This window comes from Triturus cristatus, chromosome 7 (assembly GCF_964204655.1).
Source record: "Triturus cristatus chromosome 7, aTriCri1.1, whole genome shotgun sequence".
In the NCBI taxonomy this organism is placed as follows: domain Eukaryota; kingdom Metazoa; phylum Chordata; class Amphibia; order Caudata; family Salamandridae; genus Triturus; species Triturus cristatus.
In genome coordinates, this window is record NC_140590.1 from 1,492,776,890 (window position 1) to 1,492,791,823 (window position 14,934).

Below are 14,934 nucleotides of genomic sequence, written 5' to 3' on the forward strand. Positions count from 1 at the left end.
CTGATTCCGCGGCGAAACCGTGTTTCATAAACCCGCCTCTTAAATAAGACTTGCCCGTCACGTCACACGTCCTGGTAGACACGTGATCACTCGTGACCAAATCACAGTGTGTAATCGGTGATCCCTGGTCTTATGGCGCCATATTGGAATGGTATACAATATCTAAAGTTATATAGACTTATCAGACTCCCAGCTGTAAATATAGGCTGAAAATACTCGGACATGCATTACCAAGCCAATTAAAAAAAAAAAAAAAATCTACCACGATATTTAATTTAGAGAATCAAAAAATCGGAAAAAGGGGGAAAAGGAAATATTAAATGAAATTGTCTACCAGTGAAATTGTGAGCATTAATAAATGCCCACAACGTTAGAACTACATACTTGTACTTTTTTACCCCCCTTCTTTTCTTTTTGGTATTTCTGGTGGTTTTTGGTCTTACTGAGTTTTTCTCTTAGCTTTCAATGTAGGCATATCACACTCTTAGTTATTTAGGTCTCTCTGTCTTGTATGGCTCTCTACATACACTTGTCATTTCCTCAATTTGTCTGTTGTATGTAAGGATTTTTGTCATGTCGTTAAAAATAAAGATGTTGAGTATTTTGTGTCAGGATTGATACATACTTAGGTGAGATATGTAAGTCATGGTTTTAATTGCTTAACTCTTGTTGTCTTGACTTGGGTGTTGCCCCTTTTTTAATATTTTATTGTTGTTTGGTATGTATTTATATATGTATATTGTTTTGCATGTCTCTCTGTCACTTATATATAAATGTGTCGTAATTTTTCTATGTATTATTATTTTGAGTATTGTGATGTTGTGTTCTGTGATGTATTTATAGTGTTTTATATATATGTTTGTATCTGTATTAATTTCAGCCCTGACGAAGTTCGTAAGGAACGAAACGCGTTGGCTGAGTCTGAATTTTAAAATTTAAATAAAGAATGAAGGACGAAATTTGGATCATTTGGAAAGACTCTCATTCTTTGGTGCACCGTCCCTCTTTAAAAAAAATGATGTTTCAACAAGGCCTTATTCTTGGATTCTAACTTAGTGCACTTGATTAAATGCTGGTTAAAAATATCCAAGACAGAATGATTGGTATATTTTGTTATCCCGTCCTGACCATTCCTTGGTTTGGCCCCTTCTGGATCATCAATCCCACTGCCATTTCCATTTGCTCTCCCCAACCCGGGGGCATTTCCCACAGATTGATTTCCTCAACAGTTTGGCCTTAGCATACCATCTCTTTTTGGTGTTGGAGGACTTGTGAATATCGACATGTTTTCCCCTTCAGCTTCCCACGAGACATGCCGGATATATGAAGAAGCAGGGCTGACCTCTCTCAATAGTTTAGACCCCAAACCAGCACCCTGTGGCCCCTTACCTTCATGAGGCAAGGGGTTCTTGGTATTGAGTTCTCCTTTGTCAACTATATTAACCTCCGGTTCCAGAGGGCCTTTTGGGCTAGCCGCTACACACCATCAATCCTTCCCTCAACGTTCTCTATTTTTTCACAATTTAGATATTTTACAATGGAGGATTGAGGAGCGGGAGACTCAAATTTCCTCACCATTAGGGGTGCAGCTTTTCTCTTCCCCATAGTTCAGAATAGATGACAAAAAGATCCTGAGGCCTGCCTTCAATCATTCAATCAATCAGGATTTATAAAGTGCTTTGCTTGCAGTCTCCGGAGGATTTTTTGAACAGCCAGGTCTTGAGGGCCATTCGAATTCTGGAAGTGAGGTGATGGTCCAGAGGTGCGTGGGGAGGCTGTTCCAGGTCTTTGCTGGGAGCGTTCCCATCTTCTGCTTCGGTAGATATGGGGATTATAGGCAAGTGAAAAGAAGGCTGCGCGTAGTCTTCTCGATGGTTGGTGGAAGTTCAGGCGGTGGTTAATATAAGGGGATCCTTGAGTGTGTAGAGCCTTGTGTGCGTGGTTTAGCAGCCTAAATTGGCATCTCTTCTGAACCAGTGGAGTTTCCTGGGATGGGGTATGATGTGGGTTCATCGGGGATGGCAGAGGAGGAGTCTGGCTGTCGCGTTCTGTTTGGCCTGAAGTATCTGTAGAAGGTGTGCGGCGATTCCTATGTAGAGGGCATTGCTGTAGTCCAGTTGGCTGGTGGTGAGGACTTGTGTCATGATGCGTCTCATGTGTAGGAGTAGCCACTTGAAGATCTTCCGTAGGATGCACAGAGTGAGGAAGTAGGTGGAGGAAACAATGTTGATCTGTGATTTCATGGTGAGCTTGTTGTCAATGATGATTCCAAGATTTCTGGCGTGGTTAGAGGGAGTGGGTGCGGGTGCTAGGTCTGATAGCTACCAGGAGTCATTCTAAGTGTTGCTGGTGTTGCCAAAGATCAGTAGTTCCATCGTGTCTGTGTTCAGCTGCAGACAGTTGTTTTTCATCCCGTCGGTGATGTTTGTCATGCATTTGTAGAAGTTGGTTCTGGTGGTGGCGAGGTCATCAGTGAGTGAGAGGGTGAGTCAGGTTTCAGCAATGTAGGAAATTATGTTGAAACTGTGGAATATGATGATGTTGGACAGCAGGGTTGTATATGTGTTGAATAGCGTGGAGCTGAGGGACGAGTCCTGTGGGGACACCACAGGTGATCTTCTTGGGTTCAGATGTGAAATGTGGGAGGTGGGTCCTCCGGATTCTCCCGGCAAGGAAGGAGGTGATCCATCATGAGTGTGTCCCCTTTTAAGTCAATGAGATGGAGTATTTCAATCAGTGTGTGGTGAGATATAGTATGGAAGGCCGCTGAGAGGTCAAGGAGGATAAAAGCTGCTGTTTCTTCTCGGTCGAGGAGGGATCGAATGTCATTGGTGGCTGTGATCAGGGTGATTTTGGTGCTGTGATTGCTTCAGAAGCCAGATTGGGAGGCGTTGAGTAGCTGGTTGTGCTCCAGGTGTGTCATAAGTTGATTGTTGATTATCTTTTCCAGTACCTTCACTGGGAATGAGAAGAGGGAGATTGGCCGGTAGTTTTTGAGTTTGCTAGGGCCAGCTGTTTTTATTTAGTAGTGGTCTGACATATGAGTGTCAAGTCAAGTCAAGTACAGCTTTATTCGATTGCTATTTCATGAAATCATAAAAGCACATGTAAAATACACATATAAGGTTAAGAAAAAAAAGAAAGACATACTATATACATTGCTAATTCAATTAATTGTACAGTAAGTAAAAAGTCATTTAAAAACTGTGAGACTATTAAAAGAAATAGAAGTACGAGTTCTTAAGTTCAACAATACAAAATTAACCTTTGATCCCATGAGACCTTTAGACTTGGATTGCCATCCTTTTCCTGAGGTTAACTACGTGCTTTAAAAACATTGCTATCTTCCAGGTAGTATGGACATTGCAAAGCAATGAAAGCTGGCCTACATTGTCTACTCCCAAAGCATCTTAGAATAGGAAGGATTCATACTTTTCTCAATTCTCTATAGAATTTACAAAACAGCAACACATGTATGGTGGATTGCTCTGACAGATTATCAGATGAACACAGATGCAATTGTCGGGTCCAGTCGTTCATTATAGGAAAACTGACAGTTCTGTGGAAGATCCCCAATCTGAATCTAGTTATTAAGAAACAATCATAGCCCCCAGGAACAACTTTCAAATATGGCTAAATGTTAAAAGTAGTTAACATTTGTTGTTTCTGCTGGATGCTAGGCTTTAAAATCTCCGATGATAGTCTTTTGGCGTCCAGAAGGAGGAGCCCCTCTTTTTTTAGATCCTTTCTCCTGATCTTATTTAAACTACTTGGGTCGGTGAAATACTAAGGATGTCAGAGATCCTTCATGAAGTTGCCAACGTATCTTATCCAGGGGTCTTTAAAGCCCCTTCCAGCTTCAGACTATCCAACAATATATCTCTATTTAACTTGGTCTCTATTTTTGTCCACACTCTATGCCACAAAAGGATGGGCTCAAGTTTGTTGAGGTCTGATATATGTAACAGTCCCAGTTCCGCATGAGAAGGATATGAGGATGTAGTAAGCGGGACAGACAAGATATATCTCAGGAAGGTGTTTTCTACTGTTTGTAATGGGTAGGGATTAGCAAGGCCCCATACCCCTGCTCCAAAAATTTCCGTGGAGACACATTTTTGTGTATCTTAATGAGCTCCACAGGGGGTCTCCTACCCAGTTTCCTTGAGAATTGTACAAGGGCAGTAGTAGTCCTTGCAAATGCAAGTTTTTTCGCTAATACGGCTTGTGCTCATAGGTCTTTTTCCTCAAGAGTATTCCAAGATATGAAAATCTCTTTGTGGTGTCAATCTTTTGTCCATCCAAGAACATGTCATTGCATCTTTGACTTCCACACCGACACCTCATGACAAAGATTTTGGAAATATTAACCTTGAGACCCAGACCAGACCAGACCCAGACCATTCATGAAGTTAGAAAAATTGTCTAAGATCCTCCGTAACCCTACATGTGTTTGAGACATTAAAACCGCATCATCCACGTATAGAAGGGCGGGGATAGAACATCCGGCTATCTGCGGAAAGTCATAACTGTGCTTGGTTAATGCTTTTTCTAAACCATTGATATACAGATTGAAAAGAATGGGGTCCAAGACAACCGTGTCTGACCCCCCTCTTAATAGGGAATGGGGCAGTGAGTTCACCACTCAAACTAAATCTAACTCGGCCCTGGGCATTATTACATAGGCACATGAGGAAGATAATTAGTTGAGCTTCCACCCCCATCGCCTCGAGAATCTCCCAAAGCTTCTCGTGTTGCACAGAGTCAAAAGCAGCGGTGAGATCCACAAAGGCTAAAAACAGTTTGCCCCCTTTTGCCCACGTGTATTTTCCTATAAGGATGGGTAGGTTTAGGCTCTGCTCAGTTGTTCCCAGGCCCTCCCAAAAATCATACTGGATGTCTGAGAGGGCTTTGTTTTCCTCTGCCAAGGCCTGTAATCGTTCTAAAATAATTTGGCCCACAACTTTAACTAAAGAGTCCAAACGTGAAATGGGCCTATAACAACCCAGGTCCTGACAATTACCTTTTTTTAAAATGGGCACAATCACTGATTCAGTCCAGGTACCCAGAAAGGGAGCAGAGCAACATGCATTAATTACCTGGGTAATAATAGGGCCCCATAAATACAAAGTAGCCTTAAACAAATCAACCGGCACTCCGTCAGGGTTTGCCCCCAAGGCTTGCGGAGATAGCTTGGTTTACTTCATCTAGTGAGAACTCAAGGTTACAGTGGTGTATATTAAGGTCCAGTGAAATTTCCTCAGTACTGACTTCAGAGTTATCACCGGGTTCATCAACCCTAGTAAAATGGTCAACCCGTTGGTCCTCGCTAATAGCGATTTCCATGGACGGGCCATTTCTAGGGTTCAAAAAATGTGCTTTGACAGCTTTCCAGAATGCCGAGCTGTCTCCCGTTCACGAGGCTTTAGGCAAAGATTCCCAAGCTTCATTACGTAGTTCAATTTTCCTCATCTTGAGAGCAAGTCTATAATCAACTCTTGCCTGCTTCACAGCATTAGAGTTTCTAGGGGTCTTGTGTAATACTTTTTTTAGTTTCTTATACGCTTGAGTGAACTTAGTATCAAACCAACCCTCGGTTTTCCTTCTATTTGAGTTCTGCACATGTAATGCCTCCCTCACTGCTGCTGAGATCAGCTGAAAGGAGGGCAAAATATTGGCAGGAACGGCTGTGTCAGACAAGAAAGTCTCTACAGCTATTTTACATTTTTCAATCACTTTCTTTGTGGCCAAAAAAGGGTCCACTAGTGACCAGCACAAGGTATAACTGTTTATCTTATCCAGTGTAATATTAGATATTGCCTGGCCAGTGTTATCATACCTCAATGTCTTACTTAATGGCAATGATATGGAGTAGCATAGTGGAAAATGGTCACTAAGTGAATTATCTCCGACAGAGAAAGAGCGAAGTTTGGAAGCATGATTATTTGTCAGAAATACATAGTCAATAGTACTATATAAGCCTCTTCCATTAAAGGTATAACCCATAGGGGCTGGTCGATTGCAAATTTCATTCAGAAAACCTAAGTCCAAAGAGAATATCATTTCGTTATACATGTACCCCAGGACACAATGACAAAAATGGGTATTGCTAGTGCCCTCTTCATGTGTTAAACCGCACTGCTTTCCATCCTCATTGGGGCATAAAGAACAACTAAAATCCCCTCCCTCCCAATTTCCAGCAGGAATATTGTTATAGAAATCAACCATTAGAATGCGTAGCCTTCTATCAAGGTCCACTACGATTGTCTGGTAGTAGGTTTCCTCAGGACTGTGTTGTATTTTCTTTGCATTTAGTGTGTTTGAAATGTATGTACATAGACCTCCCTTCGCGCTTCCGCTTAGGCCCTCCACTGCTGAGGTGTGTAACCATTAATGTGAATTGGCTCCTACAACCAGGTTTCTTAGAGCGATAATACATCATAGGTTTTTATAAAGTCACACCAAAAGGGATTACTTGTCTTAGAGCGTAGACCTGCTATATTCCACGAGGCAAAGTTGCAGGTTGTTTCATCGCTCCTCTCCCGTGTATTAGTTGAAGCTACTGCAGTTGAAATTTGACCATCTACATTAATCACAATCCCATCTAGAATTAGAAGTTTAGAATCCTCCTGTGATTCACCTGTTTGCATGTTTCTAAGATCTCCGGAAACTTCCCTATGACCCAGTGAAGTGTGTGAGGTTGATTGGGTATCTACGGCTAGATGAGGCTTAACAGAGGTGGAATGATCTATATTGGGGGTGACCTCCCACTTAGTTAAGGACTCTCCTGAGTAGGCTACCCCAGTCAGTCAACTCCTTTAAGGGAGTTAAAAATTTCAAAGCGGTTACTAAGTGGGATATCATCGCTCCACCGCCTGACTCAGGGAAGTATTTGCCCACCCCTCGCCTGCCATGGAGCTTCATTTGGGATCACATTTCTGCCCTGACTAATCCCTGTGAACGTCTGCCCCCTCCTCATTTGCCAATGATCTCTGAGTGGTTGATAAAAATATCCAAGCGGGAGAATATTTATCTCCTGGGCCGTGATATTATTATACCCGACCCTATCCAGGATTACCTGCACCAAGTCTGGGGATTTAAAGTTTAGGACCACACAATCGCCCGGTAATGACTTAAGAGTGTTTCCAGGCATCGGGAAATGTTGCAGTGGTGATAGAGGTGTTGAGGTGGGTGGTTTCCGAGATTGAAGATGTGGTGCGAGCATGGGTCTGTGGGAGCTCCTGAGTGAATGGATTTCATTGTGGAGGTGATGTCCCGGGTGGAGAGGATTTTCGAGTTGGTCAATGTGTGGTTCATGTCAGTTACTGAGATGGCATATCTGTTGAGGAAGCCATCTTGGGGGTGGCGGTGTATGAGCTTGAGATGCTGAAGTGGACAATGGAGTGATCAGTCCATGTGTGTTCAGTGACATAGCTGTATTTGACACGGTTGCTGGAGGTGAAAATTGCTTCCACTGTGTGTCCTGCGGTGTGTGCAGGGTTGTTGGCAATCTGGGTCAATCCGAGGACACTCATACTCCGAGGAGGTGTGCAGTATTTTTGTGGTTGGGGGTCTTTGATGTGTAGAAATGTAGGTTGCAGAGGAAGATGTAGTCCTTGGATTCTAAGGCTAGGGTTGCAATGAAGCCTGCGATGGTGTTGCAGAAGCTTAAACTTGGGCCTGAGAGTCGGTATGCGAGGGTGCCTCTGATGGTTGTCTTGTTATATGTGTGGAGCCTGGAGTTGAGATGTTCCATGTGGTTGGTGGTATGCTGGTGGTGGTACACTGTATGGTCTCTTTATTGAGGATGGCTTTTCCGCCTCCCGGCTTGTTGGTGTGGTCCTGGTGAGTGATTTCTTTATCTGTCGGGGATCACTGTGGCAATGTCTGGAACAATTGTGAGTTTGAGCCAGGTCTCAGTGATGAAGATGATGCCGGTTGCAAGAGTGGTGATGAGGTCCCATAATTCAGTAGAATGCTTACATGGTGAGAGTGTGTTGAGGAGGGCGCATGTAAGTTGGCTTTTTTGTTCAGGTTGGGTCTATGGTGTGTTCAGATTGGGGCTGGTCGGTGGTCTGGTGTGTGTGCAGTGGCAGGTGAAGTGGCAGTGGGTGCACGTGAAAGGTCCTACCGTGGAGCATTGGTCTGTTCAGTGGCAGTGTTTGTTGTGGCAACTGGGGTCGAGGGTGTAGAGCTCAGTGATGTTGTATTTTCAGGGGTAAGAGGGCCAGGGGTTGTGGCACTGGACGAAGTCTAGGCACGGATGGACGCATATGGGCTTGCCTGTGGTGAACTTTTGGTGCACCAGTACCACAACTGTTGCACGCGTCTGATGCACAGTTGCTCCTGTGCCTGCATTAAGTCAGTTTTGGGGTGGGCAGGGCGTCTGTTGATGGGAAGAACTGTGAGTGGGAAAACCCTGTTGGGGAAAACCCCAGCAGGAAATCCCGGCCAGCTCCAGTGTCACTGGAACAATTTGGAACAGGTAGGAACTGGAGGCCACAGGCAAGTGGCAAGCTAGGTGTTCCAGGTGCCTAGCACCTTATGGGCCTTATGGGCAGCATACTGGAGTTCTGACGATCTTACCGCAGGGCCAAGAGGGGTGACCAGTCCTCTTTCGGGTGATGATAGGTGAAGACGGGCACGGTCTTGGCCAAATCTTTACCTGGGCAAGTCCCGCACAGCGGGGCACTCAAAGCACTTTTGAGCATGTTGTGTAAAGTTCCCCGCTCCAGGCCACAGGCTCTTCAGAGCCTGCTGGGGGATGTAGTCCTACCCCAGCAGTGACTGTTGTGACCAAAGAATGCAGGCGAAAACAATTGCTGTTCAACAGGACACTCAGAGCTCTTTTGAGCATGTTGTACGAAGCCCCCTCCTCCAGGCCACAGGTTCTTCAGAATCTGCTGGGGAATGTAGTCCCACCCCAGAAGTGACTGTTATGGGCAAAGAATGTGCATGAAAACAACTCCAGCGCATTGGGAAATTTGGAGCACTTTTATGCACTTTGTGCAAAGTCCCTTCCTCCAGGCCACAGGTTCTTCAGAGCCTGCAAGGGGATGTAGTCCCACCCCAGTGGTGACTGTTGCGGCCAAAGAATGCGGGCTAAGACAACTCCCATGCAGCGGGACACTCAGAGCGCTTTTGAGCGTGTTGTGCAAAGTTTCCTCCTCCAGGCCACATGCCTGGTGGAGGGTGTAGTCCCAACCTAGGGGTGATTGTTGAGAATGATGGCAAAAATCACTCCAGCAGCATATTTAATGAATGGAAGTTTTTTTTAAATCTTTATGAAGTGTTTATCATTTCAAAATAATCAACATTTCCAATACTCCCCTGGTGTTATACTGGTCTTCCTTGTGTAGAATGCAAACAGTTGGATTTTCCTTGACTAGCATTAAAAAAAGGAGAGCAGCAAACACAATGAAATGCTGTCTCCAAACAGCCTATCCTAGCCAGACCTAAGTATTTCTTGCATCCTAAAGTTGACAAAAATTACAGTTAAATCAGAAGCCATGTTTATCAATTTGTCAGGACCCTAATTATTTCAAGGTGCTACATTTCCTGACAACCTTTTGGGGATTCAATTTGTTGTTGTCTTTAAAAGGCAAATCTTCATTATCAGACAATGAATTATTCACATACATTTTAAGCAGCCAAGTCTGTAGGTGTACTCACAATACAGATTACCTATACCCTATTTTGTTGTGTTTGAAGGCTGCTGTTACACATATCAAGGGACTTTTGTTGACTTGATAAATACAGCGATTTCCAATTTCAATTACTTTTTCATAAATTTCTCTCTATTTATCATTCAGTTTTGAGACAATAGAGCCCAAATCAATGCAACCATTTATTCCATGTTCCATGTCATACTTACTTTATTCATTGCTAGTAAATCTGTCTTTTGAGTAGCCTTCCTTCAAGAGAATGTTGCATACTGCCACCAGAAAATTGACTTGCTTGATGATTCTTTTTGCAATTTCTACTTCTATCTGTTCTACTTTGCCTATTGAATTTTTAGATATGTTTGGAATCTGAATATCCTCTCTGATGGTATCTCAAATAGCATTGTATTGTTGATGCACTAGAGAAGATCTTCTGTATGTCAAAATATAAACAACTACAGCTGCACCTGAGCTTTTTAGTAAAATGCATGTATTTTCTATTCTCTGGCACAATATTTCATAAAGTGTGATAAGGATGGTCCCACTAAATAACCATCACATCTTCCCAGCTATTGGTCTGCCCTCGATATAAGTTAGCAACCAAAGGAGGGAGATCCTTTTCGGTTTTGGCTCCACAGATATGGAACAAACTACCAGAACCGCTTCGGAGAGAAGTAAATCTCCAGCGTTTTAGGAAGCTGCTAAAAACGCTTCTATTTAGGGAGGCATTTGGCCCATTTAAATAGCTGCATTGTAGGCCTTTCTCTGCCTCTCTTACGCTTTGAATCATAGCTGTTTGTCATCGGTCTTGATCGCCTAGAGACCTGTAGGTGAGTTGGCGCTATATAAACCGAAGTTAACAATAACAATAACAATAACAATGTGACCGATAGCCCCTAGAATCTTCAAGCTGCTCATTATATCAAGGTATCTCCCCTGTCAATTCTGAACCTACAGAGGAGGTTGAGCTCTTGGAGACAACCGAGCCCTCTTTGACAGCTATTTTGCGGCTGTTACAGATGCAAAGAACTGAGGCACTCGAACATTACGCAAAGGTCACAGAAGACAATAAAAACAAGCAGCATGCTCTCACGGACATTACCAGTAAGATGGCCAGTTTAGCCGCAGAGGTCACTAGCTCCAGCAACGAGTTGCAGGTGTCGAGGAGGTGGGTACAGCTACTACTAAAGTTGTCACAGAGCATGAACACCAACTAGCGCATATCCTACATAAAGTCGAGGATCTGGAGAATAGGCAACATCAGAACAATCTAAGGGTACTCAGAATCCTGAAAGGTAAAAAGGCAATGACACGCGTGCCTTTGTGGTGAGTCTACTACAGAAAGCTCTCCCAGATCTGGCAGGTTGGTACATGGACTCCAAATTCAGCAAGCACACAGGCTACCATTGAATCACAAGCAAGCAGTCAACTCTAGGCATCCTTATCCTTGACCCATACTTATCTATGTTGGTAACTTTCTTCTGCTGCAAGCAATCTATTTTAAAGCTAGTCCAACAGCTCCATTGTCAGCTGATTCTTTCTCTATTTATGTTCTCTCGGATCTCTATATCCAACAATGGATAAATGCTGGAAGCTGCGCCAGTTGATAGATCCAGTTAAAGCTGTTGCGATGCAGGTGTTCTTGCAGGAACCAGTGCAATTGAAGGTCCTCAGAAAAGGGCGGTCACAGATATTTCTTACACAATTGGGAGCCTCACAAACTCTCACACTAATGGAGACAAGGGACTTCACAGTCTTCTAGTTAAATCTATTGTTAAATGTTTATTTAAAGTAAGAAGGAGAGGCACTAAGGGGATAAGTTGTACTATTAGGTAAAGGGGGATACGATTATGCACTGAGTGGCACTGAGTGGTGGGGGCGTGAGGTGGTCAAGGGGGCATGGGGGTGGTTTGTTTAGCGCATAGCGCTCGTGTTGTGCTGTCAAACCAGCTGACAGCATTAGGGGGTGGGTGATTTCCTCTTGTAGGCACAGGGTGGGTTGGGCTGTGTTAGGGGGTAGCTGGGGGAGAGGGGCTTGTTGTATTAATAAGTTGGTAAATTCCACGGTGAAGGGAAGTAAGGAGTGTGGCAGCTATCAGAATAATTTGAATTTGTGTCCAGTATATAACCCTAAGAGTGAGGAGGTCGGGTGACCGAGATGGTGGCAAGGTAGTATTAACGGATACATGTGGGCAGTTAATGACAAGTATTAAATTATTGTGTTGGAATGTGGCAGGCTTAAACCAGACTCGAAAATGACAGCTTATCCATGAAGAACTAGCTGCAAATAAACCACAAATCGTTGGGGTCAATGAAACACATTTGGCATTCAAGGATCCACAAGTATTGAAGCAATTGGGGTATGAATTACTTGTATGTACAACTCAAACTGTGTCTATATGGGGTGCTGCCATTATGAAAGCTAAGAAACTAGCTGCTAGGACACTGCAAACCTCTTCTGATAGCAGGGGTAGGTGGGCTACAGAACAGTTGGTTATTGATGGGCAGATCTATACTATATGTGTAGTATATGGTCCTAATTTGGACGACCCAGCAGTTTTCGATTACTTAAACTTGGAACTGCTGGAATGGTGAGAGAAGCTGATCGTAATGGGGAATTTTAATTGTGTGATGGATTACAGGATAGACACTACAAATTGGCAAGCTAGTGTCCGTATGCCTAAAACATGTGTATCTATCATGGAATTAATTCAACTTCACGGTCTTGTAGATGTGTGGAGAGCCCTGAACCCCCGGGAACCCAGTTACACATATTTCTCAGCACCTCATAGACAATATACCCGTATCGATTTGATATTGGCACAAAGACAACTCCTGGAAGGGGCATCTATCGAGATCCCCCCTAAGGTCACCTCAGATCATAATCCCATCGTATTTAATATGCATTCCAGGTCAGGGAAGGGAAGGGACCGCTGACGACCATTTACATTTCCTCTGAAACTCTTGGCTAGTATGGAATATCGGGTTTATATGAAATATTTACTTTTGGAATATATTTCAAAGAATAAAAACACTGCTCCGACTTTAATAGTTTGAGACTGTATGAAAGCATACATACAGGGATGATGCTTCGGTTCATCCTGGCTCAGAATAGAATTAAACTATTAGAGCAATCTCAAATTCGGCAGGAGTGTTTGAATCTGGAAAAAGATCATGCACCGGCAATCCTTTTAAAAGACACACAGGAGCAGCCACTCTTTTTTAAACTAACTGAGAAACACAAAACGCTTAGTAAGGGGCTGAAGGAGAGGGTGGTTGCCATCCTTCAGAAAAATAGGGATTATGAGTATGGGGAAAAGGTGGGGTGCTTGTTGGCATATCAATTCTCAAATAAAAAATCCAATAATATTATCCATTGGCTTATAGGGGAAAGCGGTGCAGTATATAGGAATCCTCAATCAATCATGGAGCAATTTGCCACATTTTATCAGGGACGTGATAGTATCGATGTTCAGACTGTTAATAACTACTTGCAGAAATGTGATAAATTCTCATCAGCAACAGGCACTTGAGAGGGAGATAATCCTGGACGAGGTTGTGACAGCCATAAATTCACTATCCTCAGGGAAAGCAGTTGGGGAAGATTCTATACCATTAGAGTTTTATAAAATCTTTGTGGATATCTTGGCACCTGAGTTCTTAGATTTGGCTACTGTCATCAGCAAATGAGAGGTAGCTCCATTATCATGGGGAAGTGCTAATATCATTGTTTTTCTCAAAAAAGACAAACCTCCTGAAGAACGGAGTTCTTATTAACCTATCTCCCTGATTAATGCGGACATAAAGGTCTTCTCTAAGATTCTAGCTCTTAGTCTCGATCCAATCATGCACAATGTGGTTTCAAAACAACAGCATGGGTTTATCTCCGGCAGGGACACTACGGTTCATCAAAATACTGTGACTTCGATGTGGCCGGTAAAACTAAGGATAATATTGGTATGATTATGTTGGAGGCGGAGAAGACCTTCAACCGTGTTACCTGGGAAGCACTCTGGTTGATCAAGGATAAATGTGGGATAGGCAGAAGATTTGTCACTCTCGTCCAGAGGCTTTATAAGAATCCGTTAGCAAAGGTAATGGTTGCTGGTCTTTTCTCTTCGTCTTTTTCGACTAGTCGGGGCACACGGCAGGGCTGTCTACTCGCGCCTCAGTTGTATGCCCTATATATTGAGCCCTATATAAGACACTTAAATCAGAACAAGGGCATACAACCTGTCCGAATGAATGGCATCGATCTGAAAATGATGGCCTATGCTGACGATGTTGCAGTCTTTTCTAGCAACCCGATGGACGTGGTCGATATAATAGCCAAGGAAACTGAACAGTTCGGCCTCTTCTCTGGCTTTAAGTTGGGCCTCTCTAAGATCCAGGTTATTTTAAGTTTTAAGCCACAAGTCCCTTTGACAGGAATGGTAGATGCTGCCACATACCTCAGCGTACGTCTGTGTAGTCATATTGAGAGGATTATTCCTTTAAACTATGGAACTCTTTTGAAAAGAGTCATAGTGCAATTTTGTCAATGGCATAAACTCCCGCTGAGTATCTTGGGTAGGTGTAACTTCGTGAAAATGAGTATATTACCAAAGTTCCTGTATTTGTTTCATTCAATACCACTTCAAGTTCCAGGCTCTTTTTTCAAACGATTGAACAGGGCAATCAGTAGTTTTATATGGGGATATAATAGACCAAGGCGTGCTATACACTTGATTAAGTTACCCTATACACAGGGTTGATTTAGGCTACCGGATTTGAAGCTATTTTTCTGGGCATCATTTACTGGTCGCATTTTAAGTCTATTGGTGGGATACAAGGCTGGACCAATCGAATATGGATATCAACTAGCGGTAAACAGTCAGAATATCGAGTTTTTATTGTCGACTTGCTCTAATATTGAGTGCAAAATATTGTGATACAAAAATATCAACTGTCAGAATATTGTGGTCAAGAATATCAAGTCTAAGGTAAGTAATATCATTTTTAACAATATCTAAGTCATTAATATCGTTTAAAAAAATATCGTAGTCATTGATATCATTTGCAAAAATATAGTTGTTAAAAATATTGTTTTTTTAGTTGCTATATATTTTAGTATTTATTTTAAATATATGTGTTCTATTTTTTTGTCTGAGTATTGCATTTGTTTTTTAATATATGTGTTACATTTTTAGAAGTTATTAATTTTATTTTAATTACATTTTGCGTTTTAGTACTGTAGTGGGATGTAGGTTTATAGGGGAATAGGGTGGGAAGTAAT